Source organism: Diprion similis, chromosome 7 (assembly GCF_021155765.1).
Source record: "Diprion similis isolate iyDipSimi1 chromosome 7, iyDipSimi1.1, whole genome shotgun sequence".
Taxonomy (NCBI): domain Eukaryota; kingdom Metazoa; phylum Arthropoda; class Insecta; order Hymenoptera; family Diprionidae; genus Diprion; species Diprion similis.
The window spans coordinates 7835897-7857645 of NC_060111.1; the positions used below are offsets into that span (position 1 = coordinate 7835897).

General features: G+C 37.5%; 1 protein-coding gene across 2 annotated transcripts in view; it reads right to left on the reverse strand.

Moving 5' to 3' along the window:
- The window catches only part of LOC124408152 (protein artichoke-like), a 79804-nt gene that overhangs the window by 7135 nt on the left and 50920 nt on the right, over window positions 1-21749 (reverse strand). The gene's annotated exons all lie outside the window — the stretch shown is intronic.

Consider the following 21749-nt stretch of genomic DNA (forward strand, 5'->3'; position numbering starts at 1 on the left):
ATTCACAACATCACTACAATTTCAGTACCTTCAAGTTACGAGACACTCTGTGTTGCAAGTGGTATAATGCATAATTCGCTTTTGCTCACTCCATTGTGTCATCATATGATCCTACTCAATCGTACCTTGTAATAAAGAAGTTTGAAACGTAAGACATTTCCAATGCCTGATGACCTTCCACATCAAAACAAATCCCGTCCACGTAGAAGCAGACCGATCATCAATCCACAGTCTAAAGACTTTGATAATACGAAACCCGAAAAGTGTCCAACTTGATTTGCGCAAAATGGCACGTGTGTCGCCTCGCTTCCTATCACAGATGCTAATTAGTGGTTACTCTATTTAATCGGCAGCTACCGGCTCTCGAGGTCTTCCGACTGTTGAGTCGCGATACCAATAATTCTGGCAAAGTGAGAGCGAAGCCAGCGGAGTTAGAGGAGCCAATTTTGCGGTGAGTATATACAGGCAGTTATATACCACGACCTAAGTCAACCGTATCGCGAAAACGGAGTTAACAATGGCATGGCAGAGCTTGCGTCTACGAGTAGGTGCTACGTACCTACGTACCTACGTATTGTAGCTTGGCTCACTACTCAGCCCCGGTACAATTAAACGGATCCTGGTGCATAAATCTAGGAATGTGGGTGCAGGCAGCGGGCGCGTAAACCTAGCACAGCTACACACCGTAATTATGTTTAAATCGTTTCGGTCTCCTGGCGAAGCGCAGGTTTCAGGCGTTCGTATTCTCAACGGCATGTGTGTGCGTAGGTATGTACGTGTGTGAGCACATTGTTTCATTCGCTAATGAAGTGCACCTCCCTAAATTTAAAAGCTTAGTCTGAGAGTGGAGGTATACGATGGGTCAGGGTGATATACGTACGTATATTGCTGTACAGCAACGACACACACACACGCATGGACACGGGCTATGAACACACACTTGGAGACAGTAAAATGGGGATCTGCCCGTGCGTGTAGTTGTCATATTTGAATAAGACCACCGTCGATGGTATAATGAGAATGCAAATGGAAGCACGCTACTCCGAGATTTCCACACGCTACCACCACTTATGTTCAACCACCACCCCACCAAATGAAATGAAATAAAATGGAATTACGGTTTTACTTGCTTGCACAGGTGGCTGCAGAATTTCATCACGTGATTGTCGCCGCTTTCATTTCGGGTTGAACCAACCTGTGAAATTAGCCTGCCTTTTGTTAAATCCAGGGTGTAAGTAAGATGCGTTTTGTCCAAGTTTAAACTTTGCACAGTGAAAATTGTACTTCGTAACGCTTCCTCGACATCACGAGGTAGTAGTCTTTACTTCATGCCGTTTGCGCTACAAGGTTTAAGGTAAAACAAATGAATTATCGACATTTAGTTGTTTGTGTCTAACTATCATCCGCTCCATGAATCACATTTCGTTCCTTTCTCCTGTGCCGTTCAAGTCACATCGGGTTTTGGAAAGTAAACTTTTAATCTTCGTCATGGGATAATCCAAAATAACTTATTCTCTTTGGGAGGATGAAGATAAAGAAAATGGGTTTCTAAGATGCTTGGAGTCATTGGAACGCGCATTGACGAAGAACGAGAAGCGTGATGAGAAGCGTGATCAGAAACGAAAGAAACGTAAGTATAATCGTTTTTTTTCCCTTGTGCCAACATGGCTACTCACACTCACTTGTCAGTTTCAGATTTTGATGGCGTTGCTTGACGATGCTAATAACCACGGACACGCTTTTTGCGAAACAACAAGAATAGAAAATAAAGACTTTCTAACAACAAACTTAACTCAAAGTTTTAACTTGAACGGTTTAATCCATCCATACATGGAGTAGCTAGGCCCATTCTCTGCCTAACTTCAAATCACTTGTACACTGTGAATAAACGAAATTAGGATAAATGGAAAAGACATTTCTGAACCCGCAAAAAAAATTAAACCTTTTCAAAATTCCAAGAAACATAAGCTTGCTGATATTCAAAATTCTCAATTGTTCGCAAATGGCATGCGTTAAGCGAAGTTTCTGAAACCACTACGAAGCCGAGTAGAGTTAACGTTAAGGAAAGTTTCTAGTGTCTGTATACTTTGACGACGAAAGACGGTAGTTTGTTAAATATCGATCCAGGTGATATCTGCCTCATTTAACGTCGGCCGTATATAATATCTCCTACTTTGAACATTTGGCTAATTCGTGCTGCCTGTCAGAGTTCGTTGCTTGACTTTATTTTACGACCTGCGGCATCTTGTAACTATGGAAGGATCACGAATTAAAACAAACGCTACGTTTTACTGTATATATTTTTCTTATAATTCTAAATTTGGAAAAAAAAAAACTATTATTTTGTTAGACAAAGAATACTTAAAAGTAAGGATAGATATAATCAAAATACGTTATAAAATGTTTCATGTCACGTTTAAATATAAAAATTGTAAATATTTCCTCAAAATTTTTATTAATATCTGTCAATCAAATTGCATATTTATTCATTCATTCATTCAATCACTTACTCATTATTTGTTAAAACATAGTATGACTTTAAAACTCTAAACGTAAATTGTCTTTCTCTAATTAAAATTGTCTTTTTGATCTTTCTTTATTCACTTTAAAATAGTTTATCTTCAGTTTTTATATGTTTCCTTGAAGTTTTTTCTTTTTAATGAGTTTAATTGTTTCCTTGATAATAACTTCACTGTCGGTGATAATTAGTGAAAATCATTTGTCTATGATGTTAATAAGGGTGAAAAGTTCGTAGAAAATGTATATTTTTTAACCCTTTTAATTTTTATTCAAAAATCAATGCATACAATACGAAAATGTGAGTTTAGAATACAGTTATGTAATTTCTAATAAGATTGCGTAAAATGTTTATTATGGTGGTCTTTCTGTCTTATTTTCATTCATAGTGTGTACAATTATTCCATCTTTATCATCATATCCTTGTGACGTAATTTCATTTGGTTATGTACTTATTACTAGACATTTATCTGAGTCAAATTGTTATTTTATGTTTGTTCAATGATACGTACTTGCCTCGTTTTTCTAACGTCAATTTCGAATACTATTAGAACAGCACGGATTTCATTTTCAACCATAGTGGCCTAAATAATTTGGTCAATATTGTAACCCATTTGTACATTTTGCGAACAATGATTTTTCAAACTCAATCATTTTTTACAAACTAATGTCAGCCCACAATTTTATAGCCTACGTATGTGAGTATTCAGTGATGCTTTTGAAATTAAAAATATTTACATTTCAAAAATATTAGAACAAAACTTAGCAGGTCGAAGATTCGAGTTTTTAAGATTCGAAACCATATTTTTTCCCATAAAATGAGGAACATCAAGGTATTACGACCTCCTTTATATTAGAAAGCGTGTCTAGTAAATTAAAATTTTTTTTTAAGAAGGTGAAGAGTTTTCATCAAAGAGAAGCTTTTGTGAAAAATTGTCTTTCGGAATAAAATTATAATAATAACTATTATCCGATTTATTTTCACACTGATTGATTCGAATTAGTAATGAGTGTTGTGTAATTTTGTGTTCACTAAAATTGTATTAAAACAGAACTTAAATAATTTATGACTCACATATTATCAACTTTTAGTCGGATTTTGGAGTCAATCTTCTCTTCGCCCACATTTAATTTCGATTTCCCTATCGAGCATGTCGATGAACGTGTGATGCAAATCCAAGGAACAATTTATGGGTGACAAGGAGAAAGAAAGAAAAAAAGAAAAAAGAAAAAGAAAAATCGAATCGACCGTGGCAGCCGGGTAGAATAATACCTGCGTTATACGAGCAAGGAAAAGCGGCTATTTGAAGCTTTGAAAAAGCTGTGAGTGAATAATTAATTCGTATAAGGTGCGATGGAGGTTTATCGCAAGGGAACAGAAGGGTGGCATCTTTCAGAGGAGAGGGTGAAATAATTAGGAGTGCGAAGGACTTTGGCGGGGAAAACGAGGACAAGTAAGAAAAAACGTTGAAAAAAAAAAAAAATTACTCAACAAAATCCAGGCTCCATTCTAATTTCAAGAAGCCTTGTACAGCGGCGTGAACTTCAAATTAACATGCAGCCAAAGCAGCTCCGACTCATTTTACGTTCTTTCAGCTCAGGGTGGGCCCGGCTTTTTATTTCTCAACGTCCAACAAATTACGTGACTACTTTGAACTTTCGGCATAAATTAACCGAGGGTAAAGCGTGTCACCCACGGCTGACCGCCGCTCTATGGAAGTCCCATATATTGTATAAGCGTACAATAATTTCATCTTTAGATTAATATACTCTGCTTCCTTTAATCCTACGATCAAGGCGAGGAGACGTTTGTCTCGATTTTGTAATTTTTAACCTCTCAAAAAATTGAATAGAATTTGAAAAAATATTGCGCAATGTTACTTTGATATGTAAGTTAGAAATTTGTAGCGAAATCTTTCATCTGCGAAAAAGGATTTTTATATGTTTGTCTATTTAATGGGATAATTCAGGCGAGATTTATATTCTCTATTGTCCCACTTGTATAGAAAACTAAATCTCGTGATTGAAAATTTAAGTAAAACAGAGGAGAAAAAAAAAAAATTCAAAAACGTTAATATAATGTAAGGTTAGGTTTTAAATATTTTGGAACACCTTGTATTCAGGTGAAATGATGAGTAATCAAATTAATTGAGAAGTCTAACAATAAGGTTTAAATTTAGAAACATTTGTGGAGATTTTTCTTTCATAACGGAACTAAAGTGGAAAGAATTAATCGATATGACTACACGGTAAACGCGATCGAGTTGAATAGGAGTTTCAAACAAATAGTTATATACGCAGTTAAATATGCGAAAAGTATGTTGAAATGAAAATTAATCATTTAATGAATAAAGTTTTGTATACAGAAGGGAACTTTCAATATTCCAACGTCAAATATTTTATCAAGAATAATTAATCAGCGATAATTATTATTTTTTTTTTTTTTTTATCTCCTTGAGATTCGCGGCGGCAGTTTACAGCAGGTATAATAATTCGGTAATTTTGAAGTTAAGGGGGATAAATTTATACAAGAAATGAATAAGTCCTGGGAAAAAAAGTATACTGATTAAGTTGGTGAGTTTTGAACTTACGACACATCCATCCGTCCATCCATCCCCCCGGAGTCCGATACGAGAAGAACGAGCACCGTCCGGATTACGGAAACAAGGCAACCTCCGAGGCGACGCCTTTTCCGGCTACGCACGCGTTTATGTGCGTCTGTATATCCGCGACATGCTGCGTAAGGGAAATCCCTCAATAAAGAAAGGAACCGGCGAGGATAACTCACTCTGCACCCCGTGTGTATCCCGACAATAACAAAATAGCGCATTCCAATTTTGCCTATTCGGCATACGGAATTGAATCAGTGGTTGGATGAATTCAAGAGATGAGCATTAATGGTATAAAAAATGGGACAAAGAGGTATGGTTGACAGTGAATACGAGAAAACAAATAAGTATCTAATGTTTATGAGACAAGTTGTAAATTGGACGAAAAGCTAGTTTGTATGGCATCACGTAAGGATTTTTTTGGTGCAGGCTCCATCTTATTTTTTTTACAAGTTACAGAGATTGCAAATATTACAGCAATATTTTATAGATTACAAAATGATGTCAAGTGTCAGATGGGTTGCAAATATTACATCGATGACGAAAAGAGATTACAAAGATTGTCAGGATTTTAAGCCTTGGGAAACTGGCATGCAGAATACAAAAATTACAAACGATTACGAGACATTACAATGGGTTACAAAAAGTACAAGCGATCACGAAGATTATATGGAAACTACAAAGTGCTTACAAAAGGTCACAAGGATTACAAGGATTTCAAGGTTTAAATATGCAAAATACAAGACACAAAGAAGTTATAAAAGATTACAATGGATTACAAAAGATCACAAGAATTATACGAGATAATCCATTGTAATCCTTTATAACTTCTTTTTGTTTTGCATTGTGCGTATTTAATCCTTGAAATCCTTGTATTCTGGGTGACACCTTGCAATCTTTTGTAAGCGTTTTGTTCGTGATCGCTTGTACTTTTTGTACCCCACTGTAATCTCTTTGCGATATTTGTATTCTGCATGCTATTTTCCCAGGGCTTAAAAACCTGACAATCTTTGTGATCTCTTTTTATCATCCACGTAATATTTGCAACCCATATGACGGTTGACATCATTTTGTAATCTGGTAAATCATCTTGTAATCTCGCAAACTTCTAAAAAAAATGGGACCTGTAATAAAAAAATCCCTAAGTGATACCATACAGACTAGTTTTTCGTCTTACAGCTTGGCTCATGAAAATTGAATACATAGTTTTTCTTACTTGCTGTCAACCAGGTTGAAAAATGTAGTTTTGAGAAAACGCGTTCAAAGTTTTAGTAACCGGTAATTCGTAAATACAAACCAAACACATCAACTCACCAATTTCAGCATTTAATACCTTCATTACATTCATGAGGCCCATATGACCCATATGGCCTCATGAATGTAATGGCGGTATTAAATATTAAAATTGAAATTGTTTTACAGAAAATTTCTGAGCCCGATGAATTTTGCGAATTTCTTTCAGCATTCCTGAAACATGCATGTGTCAAAAAATGAAAAACTACATGAAAAACCCCGAGTTTTTCCATGGTGTGATGCCTTAATGACATAGTGCGTAAAATTGAGTAATTTGAAAGTACGCATGCGCGAAGGAAAGCTTTAGTGTGGAAATCGAGCATTTCAACTGTGCTCATGCGTCAATGTAGCTTTACCGCAATGTTCGGAAATCGGGCAGTTTACGCACACTCCGCAGGCTTCAAGAAGCGAATATTCAAGCAGGTGTTGTCAAATCTACTATTTTTTACTTCCAGAAAATTTATAGAATAGACAAATAATCACAAAAATGAAAATCTCACTTTTGTTTCGCAATATTTGAAAACGATCCTATCAGGTAATTGACAGATTTTTAGACTCGTTGGAAATAGGAAAGAACGCATAGTTTTCCTTTTTTCCGGATCGCCAGATCATTTGAGCAATTAAAAATTTGCATCAACAAAGGTACTCCAGAGGCGCATGAAAATCATTCGTTTAAACAATGTTTGAAGAAGCGTGTCCTTTTTTAGAGACGTTCGGAGCAGTTTTCCAGAATATTCATGTTCTGGAAACTCAACATCTTCAAGGACATCATTAATTTTCAAATCATCAGCTACTTTAATGTTCTGTTGCTAAACGGTGCTTTAACTTGAACCTTGCGATGGTTAAACAAACAGTTATTGGTTGTTCAAGCGGGCTTTTCGGTTATCAAAGATTGTACTGTTTCCAGTTCCTACATATTTACGATCATCTTTTGAATAAATGTTTTTCATGGTGCTGTATTATATGTATTCAGAAATTTGCGCCAACTGTGTTTGACCACTGTGAAGTAAAATGGTTATTACCTTCTTCGAGTCGCCGATCAAGCTTTCTCCTAAAGCTCTGGCTTAATGGCCAAATTCCTTGTCAGCACCCCTGCAGAGATCCCGCCGTTGTTATCTTTATTGTTATTTTTCATGATATTATCATCATTATCGTTATAATTATTCTGATTTTTTTAAATAGATCCATGAAAAACGACAAGGCTCGGGAAAGCTGATGAAAAAGCTCAGAATGGACGGTGAAAAAGGCAATGATTACATTTCGAAAACTGTGTGATGCATAGTTGGATCAAAGTTGATGATTTTTTCTTTAAATGCATATACCGAAAAATGATTGTCGATCAAAAAATTCGTCTTAACCAATGGAACGGGAATTCTTCTATGAATTATTCAAAGACACACAAACAAGAAAAAGATCCAAGAAACAATCTTTAAGACTCTTGTGTGATTTGGTCTAAATACATCTTTTACTTGACGTCAATCAGTCATTTGGAATGAACAGGAAAACTTTTGGATCCACCGTGTGCCCTTCAAACCAAAAAACGATATTCTGAATCAGTTATTTCTTCGAAATTTGCAGCGCGTGTATTTTAAGATTTACTTACAGTTTAAACGGCACTGATTTAAATACAACCAGCTACAAATCTCAATTTTTCTTGATAAAGAGTCAAGATTCTACAATTTTATAAAAGAGATGAAAACAATCGTGTGCGAGTTCTTATTACTTTCAACGAATACAATCCGTCATAAAAAGCGATCAAAGATGAAAATATTGAGTGAATTTATTCAATGATATAAAACTCTTCCATATTCAGCCCATTTAACCTCAAAACGGTCGATACAAACATAACCTTGTAAATAGGTCACGAACTTATGACATATTGGAAGTTAGAAAAAGACAAAAACTTGTTTTTTTTCGAGCATAAAAAATCTGTACAAATTTCGGAATGAACCAGAAGATTTCCGTTCTCTAATATAACCAGAAGTCACCACTGCCTAAGATATTTTGAGGATTGCAGATGACTATAAGGCTAGAAGGCACGTAACCTAGAATTGCGCGTTGCGTGGTCTCCAGGATTCGCGCAAACAACGAAGATCGAGTTTGTATTTCCCGTAAGGGAATGTTGGGTTCACAGTTAGGCCGAAACTGTAACACGGATTCCGTTTCGAGGCGAGGTGGCAGGCTGAGGTGATAGGATAAGGGCGCGAGAGGGCGAGGTTAGTTATCAGCTCAGGTTACTCGACAACCATAAGATGGAGAGATTAGCTCGATTGGTGCTCATTCGGTTAAGTTAACCTTGGCAAACGGCCCGGGCAAACGCTGCCTATGTACAACCTCTGTCAGTCCGTCTCGACCCGAACCCAAGCAAAGCACCCTCGCTCAAGGGGTAATGCATGCGAGAACGATTACACCTATTTAGTCCTCAAATTGACTGTCACGAGAGTCTCGACAGTGACTTAAGGAGGTTCGTTGGCCAAAAATCTGTACATTTCATCAATCTTATTAGAAGATCTATACTACGTTGAGTGCTTATCGAGTTAATGGCGCAGGCGCCAGGATCCAACTGTTACCTTTAATGTGCAGAAGGAAACTAGTCGAACGTAGGTCCAATGACGTACGATGTTAGTATATTTCGACAATAATTATTGTAATACAAAGTGTGCATTAGTAAGTTGGTCAATTTTTTTTTAAGTTGCAGTTGCTTTCTACACTAATTTCAATAACGTATCGAGATTTTTCTTAGTGAATGGATTCTGTAATGAGCGGCTTTAGGCTAGACATAAGACAAACCTCGAAACTATGTTAATATCTAATTCGAATTTCGAACTACAAATTCAGATTCGTGGTTCACGGATTAAGAGCCCTTAGGTGCGATGTTACATTAAAGTATGTCGATTTTTTTATTTTCAACTAGGCACTACAATGGATCCACCATTACAAATTTTGAAAGTTTAACTTCGGATTGATTGACCTAAAAAAGCTCAGGCTGAACCTCGAAAAGCCGCGTCAATTGAAACAAAAATCATTGGAATCCGAGGTGATTCTCTGGATTTTGAATCGTGCATGTCTAGAGAACTCAATTTTTAATCTTCGGGGTGATTATAATAACTTCATTTCTTCTCCGAAAAAAGAGAAACGGGAAGTTGAAAATGTGACTAAAACAGATAAAGTAAAAGATGGTCGTCTGCTACCATCTATTTAACGTACGTAGCAGACGACACCGGTGGCCTAGAATCGGTCAGAATCCACTGTACATAAATGAATATACATTTGTGTCGAAAAATCTGATGTCAAAAAGTGTCCTGTCGTTATTTTGGATGCTGAAGGTATGACGTATACGTAAGACAATACGTGGCTATCGATGTCCATGAGTTCTTCTGTAGACAGTATCTACAAGTTTCCGCTTGAAAAAGTGACCAGTAGAAAAGACAGTGGGACAGAAAATCCAATTCCACCAAAGGAATGGTTCCTTTTAAGCCACGTCAATACTCACACAAAGTGCTTACACATCAAGTTCCGCGTCCTGTTGAAATTTGTTCAGTGGTAATTGGCGGAGTGGAATCAAGCCTCGGTAGGAAGAACGAAAGAACGTATAAGTGATCATTCCCACATTCGTAAGAGATTTAACGAATGATGAGTACCAATTTTTGTTATTTATGGATGGGAAGTGTCATGGAATTGACGTGAGATCTGGCCTGCAGTAAACTGAGAAAGCATACTACTTTGGATGACTTTTTATACTTTTGAGGAGGTGAAAGAATAAAGAAGACACGTCCCGGAACATCGTGAAGTGGAGGGCTTGCTTCGGTACATTTCAGCCGTAAGAGTTGGGAAAAGTTTTTCTTTGATGCAACCAGCAGTATCTTACGGAAAGAAGGAGCTCGTTTATAAAGTTGAAGAAATTTGTATCCTCCGTAAATAAGAAAGTTTAACGTATAAGTATAAGGGGTGACTTGAACGCCACCAACAAACTGTACCGTGGTCGTCAAATTATCCGCAAGGTGATACGACTCTGGCATAATAATCACACGGAGAATCCAGTCTCGTATTAATTGTTGTTAAGAGAGGATAAAGGGTCTTGGAGTTGTCAGAGTCAAGCCCTTATACCTACTACGATGGAGTGTCGGATATTTACACTGTGGTCACGTCTTCTACCGCTTCTCATATGATTTATGGATCCGTTCTGATTTCATGTTGGCGACATACCTACTTATGCGAGCTTCAGTAGTTCGATTATTTTATCAGTTCTATGTTTGCACGGTGAAACTCTGTGAACGCCATACAAGCGGTTTGGCCTCAAAAGTGCTGATATTAAATCACTGTAACACAAAGTTAAGTGAACTTATTATAGATCGTGTGTAGCCACTTGGAATAAAAAAAATCTCGTAAAGCAGGTGAAGTTATTTGAGTTTATCTGAAGTTGAGGGAAATTATTATTTCGTCTAAACTTGAAGTATTATGTAAGTCACTTTTATAATGTTATGGTGTCAGTTGAAGTCTACAGTGGAACACTACAGGGTAGAATGATTTCCATAATAATCAATTAATATTAAATAGGTACTCCAGAAGTCGTGAACTCTTCAATTATTTCGAAAACCCTTGACATAATCGCGGGACTTCTGATCGAAGGTCAGAGTTGACTTGCTGTGAATTTCATCTGCTTATGTAAATGCATTGGATGCAGGTACATAATTAGGTATGAGCACTCTCAAGTGTATGTATAATATGTAATCCGCAGCGTTACTTATCCGCTTATCGACAATTTTAGGTGTGAAGAGAACCAAGTAGTAGCAAAGTCAACCCGATGATTGACCTCTTCCGACAATATAACTCACTCTTAAATTGTGATATTTTGTGACAGCTGGCTGTTACTTTAAAATTTGCTAAAGTATCTCAAAATGTATGAAAATATGTTAGCCCCAGATTTGCAGGATGATAAAAGAAAGTGTGGGTCGAATTTGTGTGGAACCTGTTCGATGAAGAGTTTTATTCAAAAGGATGAAGGTGGTGAAAACAGGATGGATGGTAGGATTCCCGTAGGCGAGGGTGGCTGGAAGGAAACAGTTCGATAAAGAATATTTTTTATGAATATAACAATAAAGAAATGTGAGGTAGTTGGGTGTCCATAGACATTGGTTGCTGGGAGATAACTCCGTTATTCTAGGGGATCCAAAGGTCCCATGAAGCTCCCTGACTGTGGTGGGAGAGGCGCCTCATAAGGAGCCTAAATGGCCTTTGGTTGTCTGCTATATTTCTTATTTTATCTCGTTCTATTTATGTAATAATTCGTTCCACAGCAAAGTGCCGTTTCGCGAATTTTCTCTCGAGTCGAATTCGATTGGCTTCACATAAAAACGTCGGAAAACAAAGTTTGACGCAATTTTCGGTACTTTTTAACTTATAATGTCTGTTGACACATAATTTTCACGAGGCCTTAAGTTTTCTTCTTCCAAGCATTACTTACAATTAATAGCCAAATGTTCTACCGTTCATTCGAATAAGGAATAGTAAAGTTTGGTAATCAAAATTTTGTGAGAGCCTTGAGTCCTCAGTGCTTTTATAGAATTATGAGGATAAAACTGTACTGCGTTTTTCTATTTCCAAAAAGTTTAACACGTTTTGTTAGTAACTCTGGCTACTAGCTTCAGATTCATGAGTTCAAAATATCCTCCTTACTTGATTTCTGATTCCTGCACGTAATCCGAGTGTTGCGTACACTTTTAGACTCAGCGACCTTTAATTTCTTTTTTTAGCTGCTTGTAAAGTGCTTTCTGAGTCCCACTCGTTTGACCATAGGATTAAAACTCGGCCCAAGGGATTGCGGTGAGGCGGATTTCACCTCGTTGAACCCGTTTTCATCGTGCTTTTAACATTTCATTAAACACGACATATAATACAGATTTGTCCTGCTAACTGGGCTTCTTCATTGCAGAGAACTATACTACCGACTGTTTCATGGTGTTCGGAATTGAGGTGGAGCGCACCGTGCAGATGCCGCAATACAATTAGGCTGCCGTCTAGCGGTTGGTACAGTGTAAGACGTAATAACGAGTTTTATTTACCAGAGAAAAAGCTGAGAAACTTGGCTCTCGGTTCAGTAAATCCGGAAATTGTAGTTTGCGGAAATTACAACCCGCTGAGTGACGTGTATCTGGTATATAGTTCTTTGGTATCTGTTACAATGCTCTCTCTCGGTAGAAAGAACACGCAATTCTCAACTTTTCTTGATGCTTTAGCCGTAGCCGAGTTTTCGGAAGTTGTATAATCAACGTTGAAATTCTTTCAAAGAATATCACTGACTAAATATTTCGGACTTGGGATTATACTAAAAAAAAATGTTGTAATAGTCAAATCCGAGAGAAGATTTATTCTAATAGTTGGCAGACATTTAATTATTTCAAATGGTTATTTACCTCTAACAAGAAAAGTTTATTCTTAACACACTTATTTTCATTTTAACAATTGAAATTTTTTTAAAAATATTTTCAATAAATATTATCTTGATACAATTATTTATTTTTTCAGTAAACGTTTAAAATACTATCGACAAAAATGTCTCCGGTACGATTTAGGAATAAAAATAAATAAATAACTTGACAGAAATTTTTGGAAATCGCGAATATCTGAGGTAAATGTTTTCAGCGAATTTCAATGACATGGAAATTTGCAAAAGTTTGTTACTGTTAATACTCGCTACGTCGTCATCAGGGTGTTGTTCCCGTTTGAGAATGAAAACATCGTTTTTAACCAGCCGCCATGACAACAAACATCGTTATAATTCTCACCTTTGCAGTTTTACGCGTAGAATTTCTTTTTCGAGTAGACACAGCCCTTTAGTTTCGTACTCTAATTTTTCCCCAGAGCGATTAAAATTGTGAGTCATTTGGCTCGCTGGGTGGCAAGCTGAGCCCCAAAGACTTCAGCCTCCGGTTTCTAGGTTATGTGGGTTAATGGACCTCGCCGTTGAGTCTAAGGATTGTGGCACGATTCGCGAAAACGTGTAAAGATACGTGCGTTGCGTTGAGAGACGAGGTGACTTGAAGGTGCGGTTACTTTCCTGCTATGTTCTGGTTTATGTATAATGTACGTGGATGTATTCATGTATCACGTATGTATGTACGTACGTGTGTGTAACAGCATGGCGGATGCATGCCAAAGAACCTTTTTTTAAACCAAATGGGTACGGCGCACGGTGCGTGTCAAGGAAATTGATTCCACCAATAAAGGAACTTCGTGTATATCTTAGGAAGCCACCCTTCCATTCCATTCGAGACCTCGGAGGGTGAATGAAACGCGCTCATTTTCTGGCCGTATTTTTAAACCGCACGATTCACCGTCGCCTATCTAAATACTGTAAAAGCAATCACGGGTTTCTTTTTGCAAACAAATAATACTTCACTGAATGTTTCGACAATCTATATACACATAATAAAGCTTGGCAACTCAATGGTGACAAGTTCACTGATTGAACTGCGAGCCTACTAATCAAAAGACGCTAAACGTTCTTTGCACAAATAAGGTTATGTAATACTCCTGCCTAGTTCTCGTCTCACGATCTTAATATTGCATGAAAACAGTCTCACGATGGCTCATTTTACTCCTCATTCTTTTCGGAATTGGGCAAAGTATCTCAACTATGTACTTTTGGCCTATAAAATCTGGGAAGTATGGGAATAGTAACACGTATGAAAAAAACCGCACATTTTTTTGACAATTTTTGGAATATGAGTAATTTTCCTGAATTCCGTTGGAAAAGGGCGATGCACCGTAGAAATTTGAACGAAATCTATTGGCGATCGACCAAATACGATAACAGCTTGACAACGGTGGTGTTAAATTCATGAGAAATCCGCGCTTCCATTCGCATTACCGTTCCGTTCTCTTATTTTCTCTTTTATTCGTATAGCGGAAAAGCCGACAATCGTGCACGGTTCTCTGAAACTTCGAGGGATTCCGATCCCAGTACTCATATTTTATTCCCGGGATTATTTCAACCCCCGAATGGGGGATATTTCAATCAATACACTCACGCTCACCTTATTGCATGTATATATATCGAATCGAATTATAAGTAGTTAGTTTATAATCGTTGCGTAAGTATGCAAATAGTAATATATGGCCGTTTCTGAATACAAATCCCTACACTACCGACACAGCCCCGGACATAAACCTATTTCTAGGGTTACAGGGCGAAGGGGGGTCATCCCCACCGAAGCTGACCTTATCGATCATCGGAAAAAATCATCCGCTTTACGCTCTACGCTACCATCGTTTGGTAATCATGGGATAAAGTTATCCAGATTTGCGTTAATTTTTTACCTTCATCGGTAAGGCGCAAAGTGGATGATTTTTTTCCGATGGTCGATAAGGTCTGTCACGGTGGGGATAACCCCTCTTCGCCATGCCCCCCTAGAAAAAGGTTTGTGTCCGAGGCTATGTCGGTAATGTAGGGATTTGTAGAAACGTGTGTGCTCTACTACTTCACCGATTTTCTTTTTTTTTCTTCAATCTCGAAGTCATTGTCAGCGAATAATTTTTTTTCTGCCGAAGAAAAGGCTCGCATTAACTTACAAGAACGAAAATTTTGAAGTTTTTAGATTTTTCATCACTGTAGCCGGGTTTTATCCTATTAATAAGCTTACGAAGATTTATACGTAAAATGTTGTAAAACAAAATGTGGATTTTGCATTAATGATTTTCGTAAATATGGTTTGACAGGAAAACTTTCGATGTATATGATTTTTAATTATGTAGTTTTGTCAGCTTTAATTAAACATATTTTTTTTTCTAGGTGTAAACCCATTTCCATATTTTTTAATATTACTTTAAATTTATTCGCTCCTGAAATTCAACTTGCGGGTAAGTTTGATCGTAACCATGAGGGAGTTTCATATTAACACCATTAAAAAAAAGGCCAGTTTTATACGAAGCCTGTTTCAACCATCGGGTGCTCTGTAGCGACGTAACAACGAGTTTGAAAGCCGATTACAGAGGCAGAAATATGTCATTTGAAGCCATTTACATCTGTATACGTACATTTGTACGTATATATTTTTCGTTCAAATTCGTTCGAACGTAGATGACGAGACGAGTGCTGCTGGCTGGGAAATTTGCGACGATTTTTATTGAACCTGAATCTACTCCCATTCCGATCCCAAATGTGTAATTCATGTTGCGTATCTATAATTTGTGGTTGTTAAAAATCCCAGTCAATATTTATGTATTCCTTTTTTACCGAAAAAAACTAGACTATTCCGATGCTGGATACGAATATTGATGAATACATTCAGAGAATTGAAAACATATTTATTTTTGCAGATTTCTAGCAGATTTTAATTTACATTGAACTTATGATGTACTTGTAGCTATACTGTAATTCTGTAGGTATATTCAAATATGAGTAACGTCCGTGTTTGGTACTTGTCTAGAGTTCGGTTCGGGCACGATGAGTGAGTGAGAATGTGAATAAATAAACTCTACAATTTCGCGAGTGATAAGGGAGCGCTTGCTTCGGCATAAAAACCCTTACGGTTTAGAGGGAAAAGCCGAAGCAAGTCCTGTATTTATTCAAGAAAAATCAGTTCGACAGGCTACAAAGTAATAAACTGGTTGGCGTGTTCCTTGTTAGACAAATTAATCTGAATTGAATGATCATTCAATAATCTTAATTTACCTGCCAAGTATGTACAACTCATCAACACGCCGCACTTCCAACTGTTACGTAGAAGTGGGGTAACGGGGAGCGTCCAAAATGGCTCACGGCCGTGCAAACAGCGGTACCGATTTCTCAGAGATCCAACGCTGTTGTTCTCGGGCGACAAGTGCGTCGCCGCGTCGACGCTTCTCCTAGGAACGGGCACCTTAGGTCACCAAAAGGTGGACTCTGTTCCCATAACCAACCCTAAAAACGCGAACCTCAGAACTACGTGAGATGGAAAGAACTCGACACTCGACCGAGCGCGGGAAGAACGTGGTAATCGCACGCACGAGCAGAATAGGGAGACTTAGCAGTACGTCCTACCTACTTGAGCGCTCGATTCTAAGTGAATCGCGCGCGCGCGTGAAGCCGTGTCCTGCGCGCGCGCCCTCTAGACCCCGTTTTCGCACAGCGCGCTGCCATGCGGCCGGGTCTCTCAACGTCGCGAGGTATCAACGGGTCCGCGAGGTTCGAGCGCGAACAGTCCATATACATATGTTAAGTACATGTCAAATATTTATTTATACAGTGTGTATAACGTTTTTGAATTTTTACATTGAAAATATAACTTACGGCGTGCGGAATTCATCTCCGTCTGTGATATTGGCAAGCTTTTTATCGTTCGATGTTGCACCAAAAATAAAATTAGGCTGTTTAAGGTGTTTCAATTTCAATTCAAACTATGGTCGAATGTTTGCAAGTATGTGTATAATTTATTTTTGGTAAAAATTTAAGTATAAATTAAAAAAAAATTGTTTTTCATATCAATGAAGTAGAATTACTATACCTATATATGTTGTGCCATTTTGATATCAGGTGACGAAAATATTTACAATCTGAAATCAATGTTGTTTCTTTAAAGAGAAATTGTTAAAATTCTTGTATATGTTTTCTAATCTTCCAGTTTGAAGTTCTAAAAATTTTTTTTTATCTGTCCACGACAGAAAAATTGCCCACTTGACTGCGCCTGCTGATCTCAAACTCAGAAAATTTGTTGAAATAATGTTTGTGTTTTTTTTTATTTTGAACAAACTTGTTACATTAAATTAATATTGTGGATATATATCGTAAAAATAATTTTGCAAGAATTGAATGGATCTTTGACTTTACCCACAGGAAGTATTATTTGTGAAAAAAAAAAAAAACAGAAACTCCGGTGGTTCGATTCGTGCTCAACTACGTACGAATCGAGGGAATTAAATGGATTCAAGATTAAATCCTGTACGTACAGGCACATGCAAGGCTCACAGGCGGAGTGATTTCCTTTTGCAACGCACGCTTATCGATCGATTGAATCCATGCCATATGCATTACTGCGGTTATGTACGAGTGACGATTTGATTAAACGTTGATATGACGGCATTTATCGAGAGCGAACTAGCTATCTATTAGCTCAGATTTAAAGCCGAAGAGATACGGGATTTTTGAAAATTGTTGAACAAGCGCAGATTGATAAATAACGTTGTTTTTTCGTTTTTTTTTTTTTTTATATCAAAAACTATCCGTCAAGTGCTCTGTTGCGTAATGAAGTATTGATATCATGCGCTGGGGAAGGAAGGGAAAAGAGATTACATCGATGTTTTAGATAGAAGAGTATAACAATCCACTATCAGGCCTAGAACTATATTTTTCCAATATTTCTAATCAGCAGGAAATGAAATTATATTCGTTTATCGCCGGATATATGGAACATTTCTGCAATGAATATACAAACATTGCTTTTCTTATGTAATGACATATATAGCTTCGAATTTTGAAATCTTGAAACTTGGAATGTGGTATTTTTAAGCTTTTGTTTGAAAATTCGCTAGGAGAACAAAAAACTAATCAACTCTTGTGAAATCAGATTTCTGCATCTTTGAATCCCACAATTTCATAACTATAACGTAGATAGAACTAATTTGTGGAAAGTGTATCAAGTTTGTATCTAAAGAGTGATATGTTGATGCATATTTCACCCCACTTAAGGTCAGGTGGTGTTCCTATCCTTACCGACCGAGCAAACTCAACCCCTTCCGTTTGTTTGATTATTTAATATAGGAAGAAAAAGGCGAGAGTAACAATACAAGGCTGATTCTGGATACAAGCACCTACCTTACCGGCGAAGCCCTCTCCCGGCACCCCAGACGCAAACCCTTAAGGGTTACCCCAACCCTCGTAAAGTTGGGGTAACCTTCAATGGTTTGCGTCTGAGGTGCCGGGAGGAAGCTTTGCCGGTAAAGTAGGTGATTGTATCCAGAACTGGCCTTGCATTGCTACTGGCGAGTCTGCTCGATCGGTAAAGGTAAGAGTACTGCGTGACTTTAAATTACGACGTATCGTTGAAAATTTTTCATGCAAACCGATAACTTGTAAGTAAAAAGTAAAGTTTTTTCAGATGTAACGAGGGTGCTTGCCAATTCGCGGTTGGTAATGAAACGGAATTATGAATCTTTCAAATAATTATACAGGCAAATTAATACAAGCACACATTGCCCACTTTGAAAGTATAGTGGAGGGTATGAATTGGTATAGATTCCGCAGGCAGAATCTAATAACCGAACTTTTTCATTTAAATGCAAATTTTCAACATCGGAGAATTGAAAATTTCTACGTTCCCTTTGGCAATAAATGAAAATTAATAGGTTCGCTTCATTCACGGTCTGTAGGATATGCTTTTGAGGAAAGCGAGATTCGAGAATGCATTTGGTATTACACCAACGGTTATAACCGCGAAATCTACGGTTCTTTGAACTTTCGCGGTTACGTTTTACGTTGAGTTTAATCGAAAGAATATGCGTATTATATATTTATTACGCATGTTAAAACACGCATGCGGAGTGTGAAATTTATCACCATCAATTTCGACTCTGAGTAATATCGCACCAAATCTGCTGCGGTAGTCATTTTTATGAGATGGATTTTTTATATATTAGAACAACGTTCATCCTTGCGGCGAAGCATTAATAATAAACTGTCTTGTATGAAAATTTATCCACATTTTTCCCGTGGTTATGTCTTTTCAATCATTTCCAGTCTCTTATTTTTGTCACGTAACCTTTTCAATCGAAAAAATGAATACACATAGTAATAGTTTTGATCTCGGTGCGATTGAAACGGCATATTGAGTATGATAAAATATGGATATTAGTAGTAAAGAAAATTAAAAACGAGATTAATAATAATAATAATAATAATAATAATAATAATAGAATAGTAAAAGAAAATCAAGAAAATAACGTAGAATAAGAAAGAGAGAGAGAGAGAGAGAAACGCAGTGACGTGGATTGATTTTTGTCACATATTATAAGGAGACTTTAAACTCACTCCGAGACACAAGGAGGAGTTTTGAAACTGAGCTGACGATTTGTCTCTGTCATTTTCTAACTCAATCACGGGATATTCTTCCTCCTTCGTCTGTGTAACAGGCGATAGAGTTGAGATACGTTGGAGCATCCGAAGACGAATAGATACAGACTTCTCCGCATGGAATATTCCTAGTTTCGCGATTTTCGCAGTTTTTTTTTCTTTCACGCGTGGATCATTCTTTCGACCGGATGTTGAGATGATTTTTCTCTACATCGTTGTGCATACATTGGCTGACTTGGATTGGATGCAAATATTTCCTCGTTGTTAATTCCGCTGATCGAGTTCGTCGATTCTCCGGTGCAGCTACGTTCATTGAATTTTACGTGATTTCGAATTAAATTACGAATATATTAACATTTGTACGAGTTGTTTTTCAACAGCCTGAAATTACAGCGCTGCACGCTAATATCTGCGCTTAAATACATTAAGCTGACTTTCAGGTTTTCAAATGCCACCGGCACCTGGCGTTATACCGCGAATTAACGTTAATTTAATGACTCTAAGTCAGCGGTATGAACAGTTACACGTACGTCATTAGTTATGCTAATTACTTAATTTATTGCGCCGCTTTTCCACATGTTTTCTAATTATCCACCCCCGAGCTGCGAAACATAACCGTAATACCTGTTTTCCTTTCGCAGTAATATCACTGCTGTCGATTTTTGAATTTTTTTTTTATATCTCGGCACCTAACGATGTCGAAAATGGACAAAACATGGCATGGCTAATGCATGTTACGTAATAAATCTGGGTTACGTAAAAGCTCGGTTGACGCAAGTAGGTACAATGGCCATATGAATAATTCGAGATAATTGTCAAAAATCTCATCAATCACAGAAGCTTATTTCTACCTCTGAAGTATGTATTCACTCTTGCGGAAAATAACGTTGCATATATTTGGACGAATTATAATTTCATATTTCACGTAGTTTCGTACTAAGGCTTTACCAATTACTCGACCTTAAGGGACCTCTACTTTCCAAAGTGGTTTTGTAAAAATATTTCAATTAGTAGAAATGTTAATTCGTAACAATTTCCTAAATACGAAAAACGATGCGCGAATTTTTAGTTGCATCCTTTTTTTGAAATATTTTATACAGTCTGTCTATTTTTATTGAATATTCACGATTAATCGACGATATTGAAAACATCAGTTTCATTTATATTACTATCGCGACGGAGTTGAAAAAAGTTTCATTTCTATCAAGCTGATTATTGAAGGGGGGTGTTTGGTACTTGTCTAGAGTTCGGTTTCAAAGCTAATCAGGATGGGATCAGTAAGTGAGAGGGTGAATAAATAAAGTCCACAATTTCCCGAGAGATAAGAGAGCGCTTGCTTCGGCATAAAAACTCTCACGGTTTAGAGGGAAAAGCCGAAGCAAGTCCTGTATTTATTCAACAAAAATCAGTTCGACCGGCTACAAAGTAATAAACTGGTTGGCGCGTTCCTTGTTAGACAAATTAATCTAAATTGAATAATCATTCAATAATCCTAATCTACCTGCCAAGTATGTACAACTCATCAACACACCGCACTTCCGACTGTTACGTGGAAGTGGGGTAACGGGGAGCGTCCAAAATGGCTCACGGCCGTGCAAACAGCGATCCCGATTTCTCGGGGATCCAACGCTGTTTTGCTCGGGCGACAAGTGCGTCGCCGCGTCGACGCTCCTCCTAGGAACGGGCACCTTAGGTCACCAAAAGGTGGACTCCGTTCCCATAACCAACCCTAAAAACGCGATCCTTAAAACTACGTGAGATGGAAAGAACTCGACACCCGACCGAGCTCGGGAAGAACGCGGTAATCGCACGCACGGGCAGAATAGGGAGATTTAGCAGTACGTCTTGCCTACTCGAGCTCTCGATTCTAAGTGAATCGCGCGCGCGCGTGAAGCCGTGACCTGCGCGCGCGCCCTCTAGACCCAGCTTTCGCACAGCGCGCCGCCATGCGGCCGGGTCCCTCAACGTCGCGAGGTACCAACGGGTCCGCGAGGTTCGAGCGCGAACAACTGGAAATGAGTTTAGGACTACGTTTTTTTTTAGTGAATTTCATGAATATTTTTTAGCAAGAATGGAATGTATATAATTCAATGAAAAGTTGAGAATATTTTATACATATATTCAAATAAATATCGTAATTTTTTTCAAGTATTAGTAAAAATTGAAAATTGCATTTTTTAGAGGTGTTTAATAATTTTTTTAAAACTTCTTTTGCGATAGAAAAAATACTTCAAACAATAATATTAATCTAACTTTAGGTTTATATAGAAGAAAGACATGCCCTA